General features: G+C 38.2%; 1 protein-coding gene across 3 annotated transcripts in view; it reads left to right on the top strand.

Annotated features, from left to right (window-relative positions):
• Nucleotides 1-20,182, top strand: part of LOC127053147 (contactin-4) — a 369,811-nt gene that overhangs the window by 150,791 nt on the left and 198,838 nt on the right. The gene's annotated exons all lie outside the window — the stretch shown is intronic.

A 20,182-nucleotide genomic window follows, 5' to 3' on the forward strand; every position in this document is an offset into this window, starting at 1 on the left:
AAAGTAAATAAGGAAGTGTTATTTACTCCTTCTCATAGCACAAGTAGTAGGGGTCACCAAGTGAAATTAATAGGCAGCAGGCTTAAAACAAACAAAAAGAAGTATTTTTTTCACACAACACACACAGTAAACCTGTGGAACTCCTTGCCAGAGGATGTTGTGAAGGCCAAGATTATAACAGGGTTCAAAAAAGAACTAGATAAATTCATGGAGAATAGGTTCATCAATGGCTTTTAGCCAGGATGGACAGGGATGGTGTCCCTAGCCTCTGTTTGCCAGAAGCTGGAATGGACGATGGGATGGATCACTTGGTGATTACCTGTTCTGTTTGTTTCCTCTGGGGCACCTGGCATTGGCCACCATCATGTAATGTTATGTTGCCTCATTTTACTGCCATGCTAGTATACATGCAGTAGCCCAAAGTAACAAGGTGTGGTACAACATAATCCAACAGGTTTGGTGTACTGAAGGAGGTTCTCAGAGGACCCTTAATAATGTGCTGTAATCCAGCAGAAAAGAGGGTTAGGGTGCTTTTCTCTGCCTCTGATGGAACTCTTCTCTCTTTAGATACTGCTAAATAATCTACAAATAATCTTTCAATGAAGGTCATGAAGATACTTCTGAAGAGTAGATTGAATTTTAAATGCATCAAACTGCACTAAAACAAAAACTTAGGGAAAGCAATGTCCAGTACTCCACAAATATGCATGGTCCTCACTCAACATTCCTTAAGCCCAAATAAAGCAAAGCACTTAAACCCATGCTTAAATCTCATTGAAATCTATGAGATTTAAGCACAGGCTTAAAAGTTTTTTCTGACGGGATTGGTCATGTGCTCGAAATTAAAGAATATGCATAACGGCTTTGTTGAATGAGAGCCATAGTTCAGATTACACATGTTGAACGCTGTACTATACTTTAACAGAAACAAAGGTGAATCATTTCCAGCAGATACATTTAGTATGCACCTCTATGGATATTTGTCAGCTTGTGCCTCCTTGTCTCCTGGTTATAATAAAGCATTTTGCTTCCATGAGTAAGCAAATGAATGAATAAATTTGCAAGGCCCTCAGCCTAGTTCTTTGCAAACACACTTACCCCTTCTCATGGGGAGGAAGGTGGCAGGAATTTCGGTCGATCCCCTTGATTCAGACATACAAGGGAACAATAGGACAATACTGATGATAGACAGTGCTCACAGAGCACCAGCAGCCCAACTATTGTCAATTAGTTTTTTGGAGGCATCAAGGCAAAGGAGAATTTTCTAGAGGGATTTGAAGGAGGATAATGGGGTAGTTCTGTGGTTGTTTATGAGGATATCCTCCCAAGAGTGTAGGGAAGGATGGTAGAAAGCAGAAAAGTGCTTGTCTGAAAACTATACAAGTGGGTGGTGGAGGCTGACATCATGAGGTGATTGAAGGTGATCACTGACAGCTCACTGAAAGACAGGGTGGGGAAAGACCAGGAAGGCCCTTGAAAAAGTTGACAAGCAACTTATGACTGATGGGATAGAGAACAGAGAGCCAAAGGAGGGATGCAAAGAGAAGGGTGACATGGTCAAAGCGATGGGCTAGGAGAATGGTCTTTACAGCAGTGTTCAGAAGGGGTATGAGCAGGGCACAATTGCTTTTATCAAGAATAGAAAAAAGTGTGTTGTAGTAATTGAGATGTGAGATGAACAAGAGTTTTGGCTGTGTGGATAAGAAAGGCCGTATCTTACAGATAGTATGCAGAAATAATCTGCAAAATTTAGACATAGCCTGGAAGTGAGAATCAAGAGGGAGATTTGAGTGGAAGTTGACACACAATTACAGGCTTCAGGAATAAGCCGCTGATGTTGTCCACAGTGATCAAAAAAGGAAAGGTAGCAGGCAAGGCTTGGGAAGAAAGATTAAAATCTCTGTTAAAATTATATAGACACTTTAATTATATCCCTCCCACTAACCCTTCATATATTGCTTGCTTCTTAGGACCTGATCCTGCAAAATCATAAGCATGTGCTTAACTTCCATTCACTTCAGTGGAGCTAACATGATAAAGTTAAGTCATTGAGGGGTCTTAGATTTTAAGCTTCTTAGGCCAGGGGCTTCCCTTATGATTGTATAGATCTTAGCACAATGAACCCTTGATACTGATTGAATTTTCTGCATATTATTGCAATAAAATAATAATCATTAATAATGGAAAATACTTTACAGGAATATTAATTACCCTAGAACAATTAAACAAGACATGACATATTCAGTTGAGTAATTAGCACACTCGCTATGCAATTCAGTGAAATCCCCAGTATTTACTGAAAGACACCAATGCTTTCATTTAATAAAACAGAGTTTAACAAAAACAAATCTGTATCAGAAAATAAAAATGTTCAACCTTATGCTGCCTCTTGTTTAGTGCACACAGTAAAAATCTCATAACATTATTTTCATGGGGGTAGGGGAGTTGCGGGCCTTCCCTCTGAAACTTCTTTCCCTCCCTCCCCAATTAAATTCAAATCCCAGTGAAACTTCTATTCCAAAGGTCAAATTAGAAAGCATCCATCCTAAGACTTGTAAACTATTTCTCAAATCAGTGACTCTAAAAATTATTCATTAAAACACAAGCTCTTAAACTCAAACACTATTAAGCTCTGTATCAACAGAGCTTTTATTCTGAACTACACAGGCAGCTGTACAGTCCTAACACCACAGCAAGGACACATGCAGAAGAACTTAATCTTTATGTCTTTGTGAAAGGGATGACATGAAACCCTGCTTTTAAAAAGTCAGCCACAGGTTTTATAGAGACAGTGTTTAGCAATATTAGACCCATAAATATCAAGAGGGAAGTCTTGTCTAGTGTTTCGAGAGCAAAAAGCTTTAATGTTTTTTGGGTGCTACTCATCAGTTAAAGTGTTTTCAGCCCACTGTCTCATAGACAGGCTATGATTTCCTTTAAGCTATGTCCTCTAAACTCTACAGCTTATTGAGTTGGCCTGGAGTATGCTATTTAAAAGCTGTGTTATGGGCCAGATTAGAAGATTTTATAGTCTACATCTAGTGAAGTCACATTACTCCATATGCAGGAATGCAAATGGCTTCTTTTTCCATCTGTTTATGTATTTGTGTCCAGGATATGAAAGCATGGCTCTGTTGTGTGTATTAGAGCTATGCAAATCTGGTGAAAGCAATTTGGAAGACTGTGTATGAGCAATCTCTTGATAGAATATGCTTTATCCAATCTAAAATGAGCAGATATGCCAAACTCTTTGGTCTGTGCTTTCAATAATATGTCATTTCTGACTTACTCATAATCACTTGGGGCTGAATTCTGTGGTCCTTAATCAAGCAAAATGTCCACTGATTTTGTTAAGGACAACTGAATTTTACCTTAAAATTCATACTACATTAGAGATCCAAGATATTTTACATCTGAAAAGGTTATACACTATTGAAAACATTTGAAAAAAATAGTGGGTATACAAACACAAACCATGGAATATCAATGGAACTTGGGCTCCTAAATCTTAGGCCGTTTTCAAAATCCACTTGTGTTTCTTGGCTATTATATATCTGAAAATATAGCTAGGTAAAATACTATAACTTAGCTTTTGCCTGGTTTAGTAAATTACCATATTAATTATGGCTTGGGTCCTCAGTGCAAGCTCAGGTCCTAAATATGGGAAATGGCTGGTAAAAATTCTTCAGTTTGCCAAAATATGTGCTAACTATAATTTTTCTGGATTGTGAACTATTCACACCATTTTTATACTTGTGCCACTAGAAACATAGAGTATGGGTAGATTGCAGATAGGAAGGTGTTTCCTAGCATGTGTGGACAGACACATATTAGCTCTGCTCAATCTAGTGTGCTAAAATTACCAGTGTGGCCTCAGTGACACAGGCAGAAGCTGGGGCTACATTCCCAGGGAGTCAGGCAGGATTGTACTTTGGCAGCTAGTCTGAGCCATTGTCCATGTGATCATAATCATACTGCTATTTTTAGCATGTAGCTGGAGCAGAACTAGCATGTGTCTGTCTACCCATGCTGGGAACCACCCTCCCAGTTACTGTGTAGACATACTTTTTGAGCCAAGTATAGCAGCATAATAGCATCCAATATTTTTGCTGTAGGCCTTGAATCATGATCAGACTAACCAGAGACATAAAGAGTAACAAGAAAACTTTCTACAAATACATTGGAAGCAAGAGGAAGACCAAGGACAGGATAGACCCATTACTCAATTGGGGAGGAAGGGGGGAATGGCAGACGTGATTAATGACTTCTTTGTTTCAGTTTTCACCAAGAAGGTTGATGGTGATTGGATGTCTAATGTAGTGGATGCCAGTGACAATGAAGTAGGATCAGAGGAGGTTAAAATAGAAAAAAAAATGTTAAAAATCATTTGCACAAATTAGATGTCTTCAAGTCACCAGGGCCCAATGAAATACATCCTAGAATACTGAAGGAGATGAATGAGGAGATTTCTGAGCTATTAGCAATTATCTTTGAGAAGTCATGAAAGATGGGAGAGATTCCAGAAGACTGGAAAAGGGTAAAGATAGTGCCCATCTATAAAAAGGGAAATAAGTACAACCCAGGGAATTATAGACCTGTCGTCTTAACTTCTGTACCCAGAAAGATAATGGAGCAAATAATTAAGCAATCAATTTGCAAACAGCTAGAAAATAATAAGGTGATAAGTAACAGTCAGCATGGATGTGTCAAAAACAAATCGTGTCAAACCAACCTGATAGTTTTCTTTGACAGAGTAACAAGCTTGTGGATGGGGGAAAGTGGTAGACATGGTATATCTTGATTTTAGTAAAGCTTTTAATACTATCTCGCATGACCTTCTCATAAACAAACTAGGGAATGCAACCTAGATGGAGCTACTATAAGGTGGTGAAAAACTGGTTGGAAAACCATTCCCAGAGAATAGTTATCAGTGGTTCACAGTCAGTCTGAAAGGGCATAACAAGTGGGGTCATGCAGGGATCAGTTCTGTGTCCGGTTCTGTTCAATATCTTCATCAGTTATTTAGATAATGGCATTAAGAGTACACCTACAAAGTTTGCGAATGATACCAAGTTGGGAGGGGTTGCAACTGCTTTGGAGGACAGGATTAAAATTCAAAATGATCTGGACAAACTGGAGAAATGGTCTGAAGTAAATAGGAGGAAATTCAATAAGGACAAGTTCAAAGTATTCCATTTAGGAAGGAACAATCAGTTGCACACATACAAAATGGGAAATTACTGCCTAGGAAGGAGTACTGCGGAAAAGAATCTGGGGGTCATAGTGGACTACAAGCTAAATATGAGTCAACAGTGTAACGCTGTTGTGGAAAAAAAGCAAACATCATTCTGGGATGTATTAGCAGGAGTGTAGTAAACCAGATCACAAGAAGTAATTCTTCCACTCTACTCCTCTCTGATTAGGCCTCAACTGGAGTATTGTATCCAGTTCTGGGCGCTACATTTCAGGAAGCATGTGGACAAATTGGAGAGAGTCCAGAGAAGAGCAGCAAAAATGATTAATGGCCTTTGAGAGAAAATTGAAAAAATTTGGTTTGGTTAGACTGGAAAAGAGAAGACTGAGAGGGGGGCATGATAACAGTTTTCAAATAAGTAAAAGATTGTTACAAGGAGGAGGGAAAAAAATGTTTTTCTTAACCTCTGAGAGTAGGACAAGAAGCAATGGGTTTAAATTGCAGCAAGGCAGGTTTAGGTTGGACAACAGGAAAAATTTCCTAACTGTCATGATGATTAAGTACTAGAATAAATTGCGTAGAGAGGTTGTGGAATCTCCATCATTGGAGATTTTTAAGAGAAGGTTAGAGAAACACCTGTCAGGAATGGTCTAGATCAGTAGTGGGCAACCTGCAGGGTAATCTGATTGCAGGCCGCAAGACATTTTGCTGACATTGACAATCCACATGCATGGCCCACCACAGCTCTCAGTGGCTGCAGTTCACCTTTCCTGGCCAGTGGGAGCTGCGGGAAGTGGCAGGCCACAGGGACATGCTGGCTGCTGCATCCCACAGCTCCCATTGGCCGCAAACGGTGAACTGCACCACTAGGAGCTGCAGGGGATGGTCAACCTGTGGATGGTCAACTTCAGCAAAATTTCTCATGGTCCGCAATCAGATTACCCTGATGGGTTGCATGCAGCCTGCGGACCGCAGGTTGCCCACCACTGGTATAGATAATTACTCCTGCCAGGAAGGCAGGGGACTGGACTAGATGACCTCTCAAGGTCCCTTCCAGTTCTATGATTCTATGATTGATTTAAGCATCTGCTGCTGTAACAATATATCAAAATGAATAGTTATTTCTCATATAAGCTGTAAATTTTAAAAAAGAAGTTAGAAGTATAGTAGATAAGAAATAACATTGAAACTTTGTGTCCCAATCATTATAAAATGCTTTAAATGATAACAAAGGGTTAACCAATGGAGTATGATTTTTTGACACTGCATCATTCAACCAAATGCACAACTGTGCTTATTTTTGCAAGATAGTCACATAAATTGGCTTTCTAAAAGACATGTAGACACCTGTCACAACCAATTTAAATAATTTTTCTACTGTATTTTTGTTTTTGTTTAATAGTTATGAAATATTCCTCGTGTGTAACACTCTTTTAGTTTCGGAAATGGAATAATTACAAAAATCATTCTGGATTCTAAAAATATGCTAAGCATTTTTTTATACAAGCTTAAGGAGAAGCAACCATATAAACACTCCTCTGGCAAAGAAAGAAATGCAAAACAGAGCTTAGCTTTCATAAAAGATAGGAAGCTCTTTGTCAAATCATCAATGACCTGAGACATGCAGCCTCCTCAGGGAAGTCTTACTGTTTTCATTCTTGTTTCCAGGGTGCCTGGAGTTCAGTAGTTAAATTATTTCCACATTGTAGCCAACAACAGGAAGTAAGTGGACCTAGTATACAAATGCTGTAAACATGCCTGACTTCAGATGTTCAAAATTAATCAATTAAGTGAGCAGTAAATGAAAATGGGTTTAAATACTAGCAATAGAGGTCAAACATTACATTATCTGTAGCTCATTCTACTCATGAATCCTTAGTAAAGAGAGATCATCTTGTCTTTTTCTTGCTGTTTCGTGCATTTCTGATCTCTGCTATTAACTGATGCGACCTTGGCATAAAAGATCAAACTGTGACTTTCAAGACCTCTCTGAAGGTAAAAGTTATATGCTAGAGTTTCCAGATTTTATATTGCTTTAATCCCTGGCCATGTGGACCGTAGTCATTCATAATTAAGGAAAAATACAGCAGCCCTGGTTTGCTTATTATTTAATCTTCTTAGCCTATAAATATTGATGATTGTGCTTTCTGTGAATGTTAAAATATGGGGAAAATATTTCCCACCCTGGCCAAAGTTGGATAATTATAACCATCAAATGTCATATGTTCCAAGTTAAAATTTCTGTTTGAAGTTTACTGAGGTAAACTACAGAGGCTTGTGGGGGTTTTAAGGGTTTTTTTTGGGAGGAGGCTTTTATTCCATCACACATGATGTTACAGAAGTGGGTCATGCAGTACCCTATATAAAATGATAAACTGGAAGGAAAAGTTAAATGTGGTGCGATATCATGCTAGCTGCAGCTGGCAAGTTTGACTGACCTTGAACATTTTTCAGAGAGTTAGTATGATCTAATCTGCTTCAGACTGTCATCACTTCATTCTACCAAAATAAGGTGCATTCATAAAAGTAAGGAGTTTCAATATGGCATGTTAATAAAGGTCACAGGAAAAACAAGTATTGCACTAAAAAGAAAATTAAGTTTGTACTTAAGGAAGGTTGTTAATGCATGCATTCTAATAATATCTTGCACTTACTTGGTATGTTTCATCCTAGGATATCAACTCTCTTTGCATATATTAATTAACTAAGCCTCTTTTGAGGTATATAGTTCAAGTTTTATTATAACCATCTTTACAGATGAATAAACTTTGACACTGAGAAGTTAAGTGACTTACTCAAGGTCTCACAGTGAGCCAGCAACACAAATCAACATTTTCTTCACAGACTAAATGTATCACAAATTTTCTTACAGTTGCTTGAGTTCAATGACAGTTGATTCAAGGTGACAGTACTATAGTGATGATACAGTCTAAGCAGTGTTCCTCAATTTTTATAGGTTGTTTCTTCATGCTTTGAGACTTATCCAAAGTAATTGTGGTGTGCCTGTGACTAATCTTTATTAATTTTCATAAAGAAACCAACAGTAAAAAGTACAAGAGGAAAATGACCTACAGCATGCATGTTAACAAATACTGCATTTTCACAGGATATCCAATAAAATGATGCATTTATGCAATTTTACAACTTGTCAAAACCGCGAGACCAGACCACACAAAATCAGACAGTATGACACAGACATAACAGGTTAGGAGTCTAACTGGAGCAGATGGAGAGAAGGGCTACTAGGATGATCCAATCAATCCTTATAAGAGGAAACTCAAAGAACTTGGCTTGTTTAGCCTAACCAAAAGAAGGCTGAGGGAAGATGTGATTGTTCTCTATGAATACATCAGAGGGATAAATACCAGGGAGGGAAAAGAGTTTTTTACGTGCCAGTGTGGACACAAGAACAAATGTCTATAAATTTGCCATCAACAACTTTAGGCTCGAAATTAAGTGAAGGTCTGTAACCATCAGAGTAGTGAAGTTTTGGAATAGCTATTCAAGGGGAGCAGTTGGGGAAGGGTAAACCTAATTGATTTCAAGGCTCAACTTGATATATTTATGGAGGGAATGGTATGATGAGACTGCCTACAACGGCATGTGGCCTGTCCTTGACTGTCAGTAGCAAAAATTACCAGCGACCAGAGATGGGACACTAGATAGGGGAGGGCTGTGAGTTATTACAGAGAATTCTTTTCCAGGTGTCTACCTGATGTGTTTTGATCACATGCTCAGGGACTAACTGATTGCCACATTTGGGATTGGAAAGGAATTTTCCCTTGGGAGATTGGCAGAGACCCTGGGTGTTCTTCACCATCTGCAGCATATGGGGCACAGGTCACTTGCAGGTTTAAACTAGTGTAAGTGGTGAATTCTCTGTAACTTGAAGTCTTTAAAACCATGATTTGAGGACTTCACGAACTCAGCCAGAGGATATGGGTTTATTACAAGAGTGAGTGAGTGGGAGAGGTTCTGTGGCCTGCAATGTGCAGGAAATCAGACTAGATGATCTGATTTTAAAGTCTATGAGTTTGAGTCGTAGATAACAATATATATATGTACACACACACACACATGCCAAAGATGTACACAAATAGGCAAAAAAGAGAAGGAGGGGACCAGGGACAAGGAAGAGGAAGGAAAAAGGCTGAGATCAGGTAGAATGGAAGTTGGTTGTTGTTTGAGCTATCTCAGCATCCTTTATCAAAATATATAATGAAACAGGATCCAATTTTTTTCAACTTTATATAATTGCTCTTTACATAATTTATTATATTGCTGCTAACTTAGACAGGACTGAATACCACTGCTCTCTTCTGGGCATTCATCTAGTCCATTTTTGTAAAATCATGCCTTTGGTAATCATTATGGCCCCCAAGAACCTTTGTGGTGGAGTTAAACCCAGTTTAGTAGATAGGTACATAATCTAGGATATAATTTGCAGATGAAATTTGGTTGCTGAAAGCCATGCTCTGTTTTCACCCTTGTGTCCACCTCTTTCCATAGCTGCCTGACCATTGAGCAGTCCCACAGCATATGCCTCATGGTTCCTTTTTCTCTATTATAGCACCAACGAATCCTGGAGAAGGTCCCCATCATGCACGGCCTCTGTGGTGTCCAGTATATTTTGAACAGCACCTCTTGCTGTGTTAGGTGTAGTCTTAGGTCTGCACAATGTAATTCTTCTTAATATATATTGTATAAGGCAATGGACCATATCTGAAGGATCTGTATCAGACCACCTTAAACTATCTTAGATTCCCTTATGCTCAATCAGCTTTAGAGCTGATTACATCCATTTTACTGATATCTAAGGAAGTCTAAGTCAGTGTAAATTACACACCAAAGAACTGGAAGAAGGTATAATTAAAGTAGGATGGTGGCTACTTTAACTTATACCTCTTTACACCCTGAACTGGGCCGTAGATATATGTGCAACAATAACTTACCCTCCGTTAGACATCAGTAGAGTGAGAGAAAGTAGCTCTAAGAGAATTGAAGTCAATCTAAGGGTATCATTACACTTCACCCCTGAATTTGGCCCTATGAATGTATAGCCAAGGTCTGAATAGTTAATTCTAGATGGAATCTACATTGGCTGGAACAATATATGAAAGGGAAAACCTTTATGGAAAACCAGAAAGTGGTGCTGGTGATTCAGCACATGGTACAATATGTTGAATCAGCACTGGGTCAAAGCTGCTGTGCTTCTGGACATATGTTCTGGACAGAGACAAAAACAGGTCTTGAACAATCATGGTCATTACAGATCCTGGGGCACTTTTGCTAAAATTGACTATGTTAATCCTGGTGACATACCCATATTCAAATTACTTGCTGCCTAATAATCACCCCTCTGCAGTATCAGTTGGAAAATTTACTGTTTGCTTCTTAATAGGAATGTGATATCTCTGTGCCCTGTTAAATATTTGGTACCTTCCAATGGCTGATGAAGGGATCCTTCTGTCTGGTTTGTATAGCCCTTTTGGTTGTTATGAAATGAATGTAAACTCATAATAATCTCCCTGTAGTATAACTTTCACCCACCAAAATTATCGTTGCTTAACAACAAATGTGTGCTATTTTGGAATACTCAGATTAAATAGAACCAAAACTCGTATGTGCATTTTGATGTTAATTTGGGTTTTTTTAAGCAATTATAAAAAAGAAATCTTGTTTTATTTAGTTTGGTATCAAGACTCTAAAAATAAAAACCTGATTTGAAAGTAGGTCCCTGATTCAACCCTTTCTTCTTCATCATCTTCTTTTTTTTCAATCATTAAATAATCACAAATTATGGGACAAGACAGTGCATAATTTACTGATGCTCAAGGGCCATAGAAATTTACATATGGTATAATTTATGCAGATTTTATGTACCTACTTGATTTGTTTTTCTTTCTTCCCTACATTTTAATTCTAACATAAAAATTTTATTCTCTGGAGTAATTTTCAATTACCAGTTCTTTTTATTTTATTTAAAATGTCCACTTAGTGGAATTGTGCAGACACACAACAGTTGTTGTACATGTGAGGTCTTGGTTTTGAGTTGGTTCTTTTCCCCTAATACAATAGTTGATTTTTTTGCTGATATTTGATTTGATGAAAACAAAAATATATGATAATTTAATACTCATTTGAAGAAAATATAGCATAAATTGTAGTCGCTGATCAAGCAATCTGTGATAAAAGGGGCATGAGATTTTTTTTAGACGCATTCAGACTATCAGTCCATCAAGTTAAATATCCTGCTTTTGACAGTGGTGAGTATCTGAGAATAAGTATTATATTCAGAATAAGTTCCCACTTATTTTTTTATCATCTGCCAAAACAAACATGAAATGCAGTATCAGAGTATGAAGTGTCTTTCTTGATCATGTGACTAGAAAGGGTATTTCCTACTCCTCACACATGACCTTGCTGCCACAAAAAAATCTAGATTATCCTGGCATACCCTGATTGAGGGCGTGATCTAACAAAGTGCTTAAACATGCACAGAGCCTAATGTCGTATGATTTTTTAATCATCTCAGGGGTCCCCAATTTTAGTCACATCGTATTTGTCTAACATATAAATACTCTTATTGTCTTGGCAGACAAATGTAAAGTTGGCTCCTTTCTTCCACAAACATTGTAAATAAATGAAACAAAAATATCCTCAAACCTTTTAGTTAAATCCCCAAGCTGCAGCGTTCCAGTATTGGTCTCACAAATGTAAAATCACCTTCCTGCTCACTACTGCCCTGAGTATACATCCAAGGATCACATTAGCCTTTTTTTCCCCACAGTATTGCGCTTGGCGCTCATGGTCAGTTGCTTCATCACTATGACCCCTAAATCCTTTTCAGATTCGCTGCTTTCCAGGATACCGTCTCCCATTCGGTCATTATGGCTTGCATTCTTTGTTTCTAGATATGTAACTTCGCATTTGGCTTTATTAAAATGCACTTTTGTGGTGAAGTGGCAAGTACCTCGATGGCATCATAGTCTTATTCATGAAGGCGTTTGGGCAAATCTTAAGAGCTGATTGTATTCCCAAAAATATGGGTGTCTACTAACTTCTGATTAGTGGATTGGGGGAAGCACATGTACTTACCTGTAATGAAGGATGACATAGTATACCCTGCTCTGAACTGATCTCTTATTACATTACCAATATCTTATTAGGTGTGGAATGATTGTACTGTATAGGAAGTGGCTTTTCATTGTCTGTGAATCTCAATGTCTAGTACTACCAATATGTTACATGGAGAAGGTACTGTCTTGTAGAGATATTATGTTCATATAGTATCCAGGTGGGTTTGTAAGCAGATGAGCTAAAGAGGGTACCTACCCATAGGCAGTCAAGGGCATCACAGAACAATATGAATCACTAATATACATCTCCTCTTGATACTATAACTTGCAAATTTTAACTAGATTGTGGTCTTGATTCTGATCTCAAACCAATGTAAATCAAGGGTAATCACACTGTGAAGTCTGTGGATTTCAGTCTGTGTGATCAGTGTAATTGAGGTCAGACTCAATCCATAAACCTTTTCTTACAGCCTGACTGTTTTTTCCCCCACAGTCTTCAAATAAAGCATTTTTTTTCTGTTCAGTTATTTGCAAAGCCCCATTTAAATTTATTTAATTTCATTTACGGTATTGTTGATTTTTGTTATGTGAAGATATCTTTTATTTGTTTAAACAAATAAAATTGTTTAGAAACCAAAATAATCAAGAATTCATTGGAGATTTATACCGTATAATGATTGAAGCCTGTTTCTTATATAAAACTCACATAATCCTTTGTGGTTGTGATATATAGTTTAATTCTCAATGTTATGCTTGGTAGCCTATTAAGTTATAAAACTCCCATGGTAAATGAAGACCAAATAATTGTATGATACATCACTGACAGTGTGATGAAAGTACTACACCACTGGTAACCATATCTGTATATTTTCATGATGCTTAATGTTTTATTCATCTCAGTCACGTCACATTATTTGAGTTCTTCTCACTGGGAAGTTCATTTATGTAAGATATAGGGAGCATTAACGTTTCTTGTATCTCAGAATTTTCATTTTAAGTGGAGTTAATTATCCAAAGTCTTTTTATAAAGAATATTTGCAGAAGGTTAGGAGCGTGCCTTTTCTCTATCAACACAGCTAATCAACGCCCATCCAACATGTGTACGTATTCACGCCCATAATACCAAAGCTTTGCTGTTACCTGCTATTTAAGTGCTGTAGGAACCTGGGCATTATATTCTGTTTGGTACCCTGCTTACTGAGAAGGAGAAGGAGTTATCTTGTGTTGCTGCGGGGCTGCTGGCTGAATCCCTTTCTTTGCTTGCCACCTTCTGGCTCCTGTACTCTTCAGTGTGAGTTTCAAAGAAAGTGAGATGATGTCATCATGGGAAGGGAGTGCTATGAATTGGTAAAGTCTGTACTACTTATGAATTCTGATTGATATTGTGAAGTTGTGCATTATTATGAGTGCCTATATGTATGTGGGTCCACCATTGCTGACAGCCCAGAGAGATACAGAAGTAAATATTTAAGGTTAAGGATGGTATTTACACCTCACTAAGGTTATGCAAAGAAGCAGCTGCATCTTCAGAGACAAACAGTTTACCTGGTTCCTCTGGAGGGAGGGGGGGAAGGTAGGAGCAATAGACAATAATTGGGAGGGGAATAAAAGAAGGATTTAAGATAAAGAAACAAACAGGAACAGGGGCCATACAGGAAGAGGAAGCCTGGGGCAGGAGAGGGCAAGGTCACAGCAGCTGGATAAGGGACTCCTTGAAAGAGACTGAATAGCACGCAGCAGCCTCACAGCAACCGGCAGGCCGCCCCTCGCGGCTTGTCGCCCCAGGCACGGGCTTGGTGTGCTGGTGCCTGGAGCCGCCCCTGCTGCATGAGGTGTGGACACACTACTTTCCTGGACCTAGATGGTTCCCCAAGGACTCACAAGAGAAGAATCAAGTAGAAAATGAGGGATATTTGTGGTTTCAGATGTTTATTGTTTTGTATGAGCTGTTGTCTCCTGTGCTTTGCAGCATTAAGTATAAAAGAACATAATGGTGTTAGACTGTACTCTGTGTATGTGTGGACTGCTTCACCGCTTCTGCATGCCTCTGAGAGAATTAAACTGTAAACCAAAATCTTCACACCTTTGGCATTCTGGGAAGGGGGTGTGCTTAGGTAGCTGGGGTATCTTGGGTGTCAGTGCTGGTCCTGGAGACCTCAAGCAGGTGGGCTGAGGATCCTCACTTTCAAGCAGCGGTAGCAGACTGGGAGTCAATACCCAGAAAATGTGCCAGAGAGGCCAGCCAGGGGCTTCAGCAATGTAACACATCTCAGGAGATGGAGAGCACAGAGGCTTCCCCTCATAGCTGTCTAGTGTGTGGCTGGCAGGAAGCACTTGCTAGGATCTGTGACTAGGGGAAAGAAAAGAAAATAAATGGTATATTTGAAACTAGTTTAAAGTTTGGGAGCAATGGGGAAGAAAGAAGATGGTGGAGAAGAAAAAGTTAATGGGATGAGAGATGGTGAATTTGGGTCAATGGCAGACAGAAAGGCAGAGCACAGGCGGATCTTGGCAATCGGAGAGTGAAGCTAGGGTGACCAGTTGTCCCGATTTTATAGGGACAGTCCTGATTTTTGGGTCTTTTTCTTATGTAGGCTCTTATTATCCCCTACCCCTGTCCCAATTTTTCACACTTGCTGTCTGGTCACCCTAAGTGAAGCATATGGGGAGAGTCAGCAACAGAAAGGTGCGGACAGGAACTGGACAATAGAATATGGGCAGCAAGAGTGGAGGGATGTGAGAGAGAGAGTGAAATAGACTGAGGAGTGGAGCAACAGGGGCTGAATGAGCAACATAAGGAGCAAGACAGGAGAAGAAAGTGAGTTATTTTTGCACTTTTTTGGCATGGCAAACTACTGTGGATAATGTGCATCCCACTTGTTCCTAATTCAGAAAATGCCAGACTATGGAATATGTATGCTATCACCTCACTCAGTGTAGATCTAAGAACAAGCTTGTAATTTTTTTTTTATTGAAAGTCATTAATCATATTAACAACCAGTCGATGGAGACTAAGTGATAAATTCACTCCTGGCCCCTGAGACCAGTGAGAGAAACAAAACAGGAATAGAATCCAGGTTAGGATTAAACAAATATATCTCAGCCACCAAAAGAAAAATTAAAACCTCTACAATTGCTAATGTATCTGGTAGATATGGGAAATCCTTACAAAGTGTTAGGCACCTTCTTAGAAATTCAGAATGCCCTTAATTCCTGCTCTCAGGAGGTCCTCATTTTCTTGTAGCATTAGTATCTAGAAATACCGTGGTTCTTTAAAAAAAAAAAAAAAAGAAAGAAAGAAATAAGATGTTCAGATACTATGATAATGGGAGTGATTATAAAAATCTGGATAATGGATTTTTTTTGCATCTTATCATCACTGCAAAAGATGTCAGGAAGATTCCCACACCTGAGTCATTTTTTTTAGGTGATAAATCTGAGGGACTGTCCCAGATTGAGGTGTCAGTAGAGGAGCTTTTGGAGCAAATTGATAAATTAAACAGTAATAAGTTAGCAGGACCAGAAGGTATTCACTCAAGACTTCTGAAGAAACTCAAAAATTGCTGAACTACTAACTGAGGTATGGAACTTATTCCTTAAATCAGTCTCTGTACCAGATGACTGGAAGATAGCTAATGTAATACCGATTTTTTTAAAAGTCTTCAGAGGTGAATTTGGAAATTACTGGCTGGTAAACCTAACTTCAGCAACAGGCAAATTGGTTTAAATGATAGTAAAGAATAGAATTATCATACACATAGATGAGCACGATATTTTGGAAAGAATCAACATGGCTTTTGTAAAGGGAAATCATACCTCACCAATCTTTTAACATTCTTTGAGAGTGTCAACAAATATGTGGACTTTCAGAAAGGCTTTGATAAGTTCCTATACGAAAGACTCTTAAGCCAAGTAAGCAGTCATGGGATAAGAGGGCAGGTCCTCTCATGGATCAGTAACTGGTTAAAAGATAGAAAAGGGTAGTAATAAATAGTCAGTTTTCATAATGGAAAGAGGTTAATAGCAGGCTCCCCCACAGATCTGTCCTTGGATCTTTGCTATCTAATATATTCATAAATGGTCTAGAAAAAGGGGCAAACAGTGAGGTGGCAAAATTTGCTGGTGATACTAAATTACTGAAGATAGCTATGTCCAAACAGGCTGCAAAGAGTTACAAAGATCTCACAAAACTGAGCAACAAACTGGCTGATGAAATTCAGTGTTGATAAGTGCAAAGTAATGCACACTGGAAAACATAATCCCAACTATACATACAAAATGATGGGGTCTATATTGGTTGTTACCATTCAAGAAAGAGATCTTGGAGTCACTGTGGATAGCTCTCTGAAAACATCCACTCCGTGTGCAGCAACGGTTAAAAACACTTAACAGACTATTAGGAACCATTTGAAAAGGCATAGATAATAAGACAAAATGTCATAATGCCACTATATAAACCTATGGTATGCCCACACTTGAATACTTCATGCAGTTCTGGTTGCCCTATCTCTGAAAAAGATATATTATAATTGGAAATGGTACAGAGAAGGGCAACAAAAATGATTAGGAGTATGGAACAGCTTCCATATGAAAAACAGATTTAAAAGACTGGGATTATTCAGCTCTGAAAAGAGACGACAAACGGGATCTGATTGAGGTCTATAAAACCATGACTGATATGGAAAAAGTGAATAGGGAAGTGTTATTTACCTCCTTTACATAACATTAGAATCTGGGGTCACCCAATGAAATTAATAAACACCAGGTTTAAAACAAACATCTGTAAGTACTTCTTCAGAGAATGCACTGGCAACCTCTGGAGCTCATTGCCAGGGGATTGTGAAGGCCAAAAGTATAGCAGTGTTCAGAAAAGAACTAGATAAGCTAATGGAGGATAGATCCATAAATGGCTATTAGCCAAGAGAGTGAGGGACACAACCGCCTGCTCTGGGTATTCCTAAGCCTCTGGCTGCCAGAAGCTGGGACTGGGTGATAAGGGATGGATCTCCTGAAAACTGATCAATTCTATTCATTCATTCTGAAGTATCTGGCACTGGTTACTGTTGGAAGACACAATATTGGGCTGGATGGACCATTGGCCTGACCCAGTATGGCCATTCTTATGTTCTTGTGCATTGTGGCAGAGCCATTGCGACTCCATAGTTGAGCAAGGGTTCGGGTTTGTACTTCATGCAGGACTTCACTCTTGGTTTTTGTATGAAAACCACAGCATAACTGCCTCAAGTTTTCAGCACGTAATCTCAGAGTGAAGCATGAATTTTCTAAGGAGTTTCAAGTAAATCTGTTAATTACTTTCCTAGTTCTATCTAATTAAAAATTGGCTAACAAAAGTTCATGTTCTGAGTCTCATAACTTTTAAGGACTCATCTAGCTTACAAAGCACAAACTGTAGAAAGTCAGAATACTGTAGCAAGAGCTCTTTTAGAGTTGTGTAATTATTTTTTTAATTAACTAAAAGAAAAATAAAATCTTCCTTATATTATCTAGAATCTGAGAATTTGAGGGCAAGCCAGACTGTAGCGAATACATGACCGGTTACGAGTGATAGTCACAAAGGGAAATATACATAGCTGTACCATTTGCACTGTAAGTTACAGTAATTGGAAGTTGCAAAGTTTTATTTTCATTTCTTCTCCAAAGCCATCCCATTGATCTTTATGGTAAAAAGTATAGAAAACAATTTCCCACCTACTCTTCATGCAGGAGTGGAAAGGTGTGTGGCCTATGATTGAGGATAGCATAAATCAAAGGAATAAAATGTGCATTTAACTTTTTTATGGCAAGTGGTCTTGCTCCCATGTACTGGTTGTTCAATTGTGCAGAATTTAATTCTGAATTGGAACATTTTGTACCCATTTGAATACAAGTTTCTAGGCAATGTCTCCACTTTGCACAGCATCCAAGGGTACAGCAGAACCTCTTTAATTGGCACTTCACTAATCCATATATTTTTATAAATAAGTCAAAAAAAGCCATAATTTATCCTCCCTTCTCACAAAAAATGTAATAGCAAGATACTATGTACCACAGTAAATTCATTTGTACACTATGGAGATGCAAAAATAAAACAAAACTATGCACTTCAAAATAAGGGAATGAAGTATGGTTTGTGATGCATCAGCCTTTAAATTTTATTCATGTTTGTTCACTTAGGACTAGATCAAAAATCCTTCTTACACACACTAGTGAAAAGTTACTCACAACCGAAGCCAATTGGATTACTCCTATGAGTAACAGATTCACAGTCGCACCCTTGTTTACAGTGTAAGGCTGAGTAATGCATGAGCACTTGCCTAATTTACAAAATTCAGTAATTTACAATGTGAGCATGAGTGATGAATGATAGTCTATATTCATAACCTGAAACATACCCAGAAATAAGCTCTGGCCGTTATTCTGTCATCTCTCTGCAGCTCACTCAAGTGGAGACATTTTTTCCCCTGGTTATTACCATTTTCTTGTCATAAATAGATTACTGGCTGTTTTGCCAGCAAACTGGTGTCCTCTGAGTGATTTTCTTACACCCACAAAGAAGCTAGAAGAACAGCTCTGGGTTTAAACTTACCAGTATGTCGTGTACTTGCTCCCCATGCTGAAAGAACTAGAGTTACTGATGTCATGACAAATGACCTAAGAATTTTTTTAACCATCCTTACCAGCAAAATCCCCAAGAGAAGTAAATCAGAATATATAAAAAAAACCCTCTCCCTTTTCAGCCAATGGGATTATTCCCAGTTTTAAAATAAACACCCATGTAAGTGTTTGCAGGATTGGGGCCTGAAAACTCTATTATGTACAGTTTCTACTGGGCCTTTTTATATAATGCAAAATTAAATACTTCAGTCTATGGTGGAGGAATAATTGAATAGCTGAGTCACTGCTTGAAAAGTCTATTACTATGTGTCTTCAAGACTTTGAAATTATAATACTTTTAAAATTTTCTTACTAGATAGATGGACACATTTTAAATACTGTACATACATCTCCCTTGATGAGTGGGACCATGATGCCTTTTCTGTGGAATTTTTATTTATCATCAATAGTAATCATTAATTTTTTCTCCAAATGCATTCATTTGTGCAGTTTTAACTTTAGATTTCCAGATAATTATATTAATTGGTAGTAACAGTGGTTGTGGTAGTTGCAACCCTTACACATGTAGGTGACCATTACTCATGCAAATAGTCCCACTGAGGCCAATAGGACAATTTCAATGATTAAATTCTCATCGATATGAGTAAGGGTTGAAGAGCTAGCCCTTAGCTGTACAGTATAGGTAACTTCAAATGTTGAAGCCTGGCCAAAAAAAATACTGATATTGGCTTAAAAAAATCATGAGATTTTTTTCAAAGGGGTTCTTTTTATTTGCCTTCTGGTTTCTGAGCCTCTGGTGTGCTCTTGCTTCATGTTTTCAAACTTTTCTCCACAACCACGAAGCTGGAAACTTACTTTAAAATAAAATAAAAATGAGATAATCATATAATGATGTCACTTATGAAATGGAGAGTAATCATATATTTCATGATTTGTCATAAAATAGCCACAGCTGGCAACACTGACTTTAATTTCTTTAGAATCCCATCTTTTTGTTTGTGAATGCACATGAAAAACAAGTTACCTGCATTTATTTGCTGCTTTTTTCACTAATCTCATTAATCTGCTGTCACTGTTAAACCTTTACTTGTTGACTTGAAGAGAAGTGATGTTACTGAAGTCTTATACCTAAGCAAAGATGTCTGTGTGGATGTATAAAATCACAGCTGAACTGACTGGAAAAGATCTCCTGAGTCATCTATTTCAATGGCTCTCAACCTTTCCAGACTACTCTACCCCTTTCAGGAGTCTGATTTGTCTTGTGTGCCCCTCAAGTTTCAGAACCTCACTTAAA

Source organism: Gopherus flavomarginatus, chromosome 6, assembly GCF_025201925.1.
Source record: "Gopherus flavomarginatus isolate rGopFla2 chromosome 6, rGopFla2.mat.asm, whole genome shotgun sequence".
Taxonomy (NCBI): Eukaryota; Metazoa; Chordata; order Testudines; family Testudinidae; genus Gopherus; species Gopherus flavomarginatus.